Source organism: Bidens hawaiensis, unplaced genomic scaffold, assembly GCF_021521415.1.
Source record: "Bidens hawaiensis isolate Kalapana, Puna unplaced genomic scaffold, B.hawaiensis_p1.1 tig00006836_1, whole genome shotgun sequence".
Classification (NCBI taxonomy): domain Eukaryota; kingdom Viridiplantae; phylum Streptophyta; class Magnoliopsida; order Asterales; family Asteraceae; genus Bidens; species Bidens hawaiensis.
In genome coordinates this window covers 1,123,793-1,129,160 of record NW_027491466.1, presented here as the reverse complement: position 1 = coordinate 1,129,160, position 5,368 = coordinate 1,123,793, and the positions used below count along the sequence as shown (strand labels likewise).

General features: G+C 38.0%; 1 pseudogene across 1 annotated transcript; it reads left to right on the top strand.

The window, feature by feature from the left end:
• The first annotated feature begins 1,323 nt into the window (after positions 1–1,323).
• On the top strand, positions 1,324–4,026 carry LOC143633649 (putative carotenoid cleavage dioxygenase 4, chloroplastic; annotated as a pseudogene). The gene is made up of 2 exons (XR_013153701.1): positions 1,324–2,748; positions 3,450–4,026. The product of XR_013153701.1 is annotated as a putative carotenoid cleavage dioxygenase 4, chloroplastic (transcript).
• Positions 4,027–5,368: the final 1,342 nt, after the last annotated feature.

The following is a 5,368-nucleotide window of genomic DNA, read 5'->3' as shown; positions in this document are numbered from 1 at the left end:
TCCGTAATACGAGAGAGAAAAACTAGTAAACAATAAAGAGAGAGCGGATCACCCTAACAAAGACCTCACGCACACAAAACTGTTAGTATGATTGAAACAAAAGCGTAGTCGATGACAAACAAGCTGATTCCCACAATGGCACAATCTCCACTTTTATCCAAATCCAAGAAAAGACATTATTGAGATAAAATAATCCCAAAATTTTTTCTCCCTTTAACAATGGCAGACTAACCATCGAACCAATAACATGAGCAAGCCAGCCAACAACATAATAACAAACATAAAAAGGACTTGCCACCTTTGGGATCACTGTAAAAAATGATTTACAACCGTCTAGAATCCAGCCAAACGGAAGAAATCCCAACCAATTTCATAATATCATCTTTTAGAACTTTCAATATCTTTTCACAAACCGCGAAGAAAACCAATCCGGCCCCGGTGATTATTCACTAACACAACCCCAAATCCCTTTTTCAACACCTCGTCTCACTTCGTTTTCTTATTCAATTATTGATTTCGTTAGATGTGAAATACTTTAATATGAATAGACTCATTACATGATTCAGAAAGTTGTCCTAAAGATGCGAAATCCAATACTTGAGTTTTTTTGTTAAGAAAGTGAACGTATTTGTTCGTTTATATATATTCTAAAAGTAAATTTAACGAATATAAGTGTAAAACATAAACAAATGCACATACATAAACGATATAATAATGAACAAACATAAACACTTATTAGTGAACAAAGAATATGAGCATGGTCTAGTTTGTTCGTTCGATTCGTTACCCGGTTACTCAAGAGTTTGTTCTAAAATTTGATTTGGATGACGAGCTGATATGTAATAGACCAATTGATATTGCTAATAAATAATAAATATAATTTTTAATATATATGTAGACAGACATAAACAAAGAAATGTGTTTCATACTCATACAATTCACTTAATACATAAATGAAGTTTTCATAGAAAGATTGAGTGAACATTTGGTTCATTTACATCCTTGCATATATAATATCTTGTCATTTGTATGAATGAAACATCTTAGCCAAATAAAGTCGATTTAAAATTATAATATACTGTATATACGCCCTCATAGCCACATTTAAGATCTATGGTAAATAAACAACTAGACAAAATTGATACAAAAAATATCAGTTGAATCATAAATATTTTCATGAATTTTGTATGGATACAACAAATTATTGATGGAATAATTACAAATATCGTAATAGGAAGTATTTTGTATGGTTGATGAGACTATGATGAGTTCCTCTCAAGGTTTTGCTATAAAAACATGTGTCAACAATATGTGGAATCTCATTCACTTCCACACACTATGAATTCTCTTTCCTCATCTTTCATTTCAATATTTCCTCAACCAAATCCAACTGTTTCCCCCCTCCATCACCGCCGTCGCTGTCACCGTCTGCGTTCAGGGTTTCGGCTGTCAGAACCGAAGAAAAACCACAAACCGTCGTCACCACCACCACCACTACCACTAGAGCTAAAAAGCCAACAACTTCATCGAATATTAGAAAACGTGAAAGTTCAACGGTTGTGGCGGATCAATCACTACCCGCCACTCTCTTCAATGCTTTTGATAGCATTATTAACAACTTCATTGATCCACCAACTAGGGTATTGGTTGATCCGAAACATGTTTTGTCGGATAACTTTTCGCCCATGGAAGAGCTCCCCCCGACTGAGTGTGAAGTCACCGAGGGCACGCTTCCAAGTAGTCTCGATGGTGCCTACTTTCGTAACGGTCCGAACCCGCAATTCCTCCCTCGTGGGCCCTACCACCTCTTCGACGGGGACGGCATGCTCAACGCGATTAGTATATCAAATGGAAAGGCTACGCTGTGTAGTCGATACGTGAAAACGTATAAATATTCGATAGAGAAAGAAGCGGGATTCCCAATTATCCCGAATGAGTTTTCAGGGTTCAATGGTGTGACTGCCTCTGCTGCACGCATGGCAGTCACTGCTGGCCGGTTTTTGGCCGGACAATTTGACCCCACCAAAGGTATTGGTCTGGCCAATACCAGTCTGGCCTATTTTGGCAACAGGCTTTTTGCACTGGGAGAGTCAGATCTCCCATATGCCGTTAAACTAACGCCTGACGGTGATATTATCACCGTTGGACGTGAAGATTTCGACGGCAAGCTGTTTATGAGCATGACAGCTCACCCAAAAGTGGATCCCGTAAAGAAGGAAGCTTTCGTTACGGCCCCGTTCCTCCGTTCCTAACATTTTTCCGTTTCAACGGGAACGGAGAAAAACAAGCGTATGTCCCGATCTTTTCAATGACGAGCCCGTCGTTTCTTCATGACTTCACCATCTCCAAAAACTACGCCATTTTCCCCGAGATCCAAATCGGGATGAGCCCGAAGGAGATGCTTGGGGGAGGGTCCCCAGTCAGTGCGGACTCCGGGAAGACACCCAGGCTCGGGTTGATCCCTCGGTATGCGAAGAACGAGTCCAAGATGAAGTGGTTCGAGGTTCCTGGGTTTAATGTGATACATTGTATCAATGCGTGGGAGGAGGACGGCGGAGATACGGTGGTGATGGTGGCTCCGAACATATTATCGGTTGAGCATACGTTGGAAAGAATGGATCTGATTCATACATCGGTTGAGAAAGTCAAGATTAATCTGAAAACTGGGATGGTATCTAGGCACCCACTTTCAACCCGGAATCTTGATTTTGCTGTCATTAATCCCGCATTTGTTGCCTCAAAGAACAGGTTAATTCGTTACTAAACTTTATAAAAAACAATTTTTAAATTATTACTGTTAATTAAACAACGTTAAATTGGTACTATAATCAATCAGAAAATTATTTGTTTTTGTTTGTTGATTGTTTTGATAAATTGCAAATTTAAGACATCTATTTAAATATTGAATGAATATAAATGTTTTGAAAACAGGTAGCACAATAATGACTACATAGACAAAAGGTGGAAAATGATTTTACATAAAGATAATGTTTTCCAATTTCAGTTTTTGGATGGTTGATATGTTTCCATCTTTCCTACTACCTAGAAGATATTTTTAATAATAAATATTGAAGTATGCATGAATAACACCAAGTTATTGGTGGATAAATAAATTAACTAAATTATTTATTATTTTTTTCACTTAGTTACATGATATAAAATTGAAAAAAAAATGTATATTTACAATGGCTATTATTTCTCACTTTCTTTTTTTAATCTTTAAAAAATTTTAATACAACACAAAAACAAATTAGTTTGATTAATGTTCGTTTGCGTACAAAACTAGAAGACACATGTCCTATGATGGCTAGTTTTATATACGAAACATACTCATGTGCATGAAAATTAAAGGAATTAGACGCTTGATTCTTTCGTTACAATGATATAAAACAAATGACAATTTTTGAATGTCTCTTGATATATAATAAGACGTAATACGAATCATGTAGGTATATCTACTGTGGAGTTGGTGATCCAATGCCTAAGATCTCCGGTGTGGTCAAGCTAGACGTGTCACTATCAGAAGTAGACCGTCGCGAATGCATAGTCGCTAGCCGAATGTTCGGTCCTGGTTGTTTCGGGGGTGAACCATTTTTTGTGGCTAGGGAACCAGACAACCCTGATGCCGATGAGGATGATGGGTATGTGGTCTCTTATGTGCATAACGAGAACACGGGTGAGTCGAGGTTCGTTGTGATGGACGCTAAGTCACCGACACTTGAGATCGTTGCTGCCGTGAAGCTGCCGCAACGGGTGCCATATGGCTTCCATGGGCTCTTTGTTAGGGAAAGTGACATTAACAAGTTGTGAAAGTTGATTGAATGGTCCAAAGTTATTGTAAAAAGTAGATGCTATAGATATTTTGCACCCACGCACATATGTATGCATATATACATGTAAACCTATATACATGTATGTGTATATGTATATATTGCAATTGTGATCGAATCAATAAAGGAAAACACGGACACTTAGATTTTTCATGTAAAATATGTTCGAGTATATATGGAATTTATTACTTAAGTATGTCTTAACGACTTTTGATGTTTAACTATAGAGATTTTCTAACATATGCCTTCAGGACACATGTAAGGAACATTAATTAGGTGAATATTCTTGTTGACATTATAATTATCTATTAATTACAATTATCTCATGATAACTATTATATTTAATATTATATTTTTCCTCTCCTAAATCTTTCCTCCATTGATGATTACTAGATAAAATATTTCCCTCTAAAATTACTATTTCATCTTCCACCATTTTTCTATTCATTTATGTAAAAAATATTCAAATATAAAAGTGACTTTTTTTACACTCAAACTAACATTGACTTTTTTAATATTAAAATATAAAATTTTAAAAAGCAAAAGAATAAGTAATTTCATTATTATACGATAACAAAAGAAGATGCATTTTCAACATTTATAATTAAATATGGGGTTACAATCTACTTCCCTATACATATTATGTTTTCTCTTTTTAGTCAGATGTTAAGCATTATTAGCATCATCAGAAGCATGTCGCTTTGGACATGTGCTGCAGTTATGACTAGAAAATCTACAAAGTCTGCAATGTTTTGCTTGTTTCGCTAATTCCCTTCCACTTTTCATTCGCTTTTGCTTAGGCCGTTGAAGAAACACTAATTGACCCCGGGCAGATTACGGATAATCTGGGGGTTAAATAGATGTTTCCCACGAGGGGTTATGTCCGGCAAAGATGGTTCTTCTGGTGACCTGCAAAACAGACACCGTGAGCTCGTCACTGAGAATGGGGGGTACCTCCTTGTGACCACCCTCCGGCGTGAGAATCAGACTAGATTGCTCTTGAATATAAGTGTATATTAAGAGATTGCTAGAGAAGATAAGATGTGATAAGGTAATGTAATGTGTCCATACCATTCCAAGGTGTTGGAGTATTTATAGCCGAAGGTAGGTTTCCAAGAAGGTACAGCCGGCTGAATAGTGTTCCTGTTCTACCAACTGTGGGCTACGCACATGCCATGCTGGCAGTTGGTGGGTAGGCAGCGGCTGATAGGGACCAGGCCGGCTGTGTACTATTCCTTTTCCACCAACTGCAGGCTATGCACGTGCTACGACAGGTTGGTGAGTAGGCAGCGGCTAATAGTGACAGGGGTTGGTGAGTAGGCAGCGGCTGATAGTGACCAGGCCGGCTATGTACTATTCCTTTGTCACAGTGAGCTGTCGCTACTTTGGTCAGACCTTTTGTCCATACCTCATCAGGTACAGTACAAAAGGTCCTCCAGTAGCGTACGGACTGGCTCATTTGGGCGGGAGTATTCCCGGCTTTGAGCGGGAGTGTTCCCGGCTTGCTCACTCCTTCTTCAGGTGACATTACTGAATTA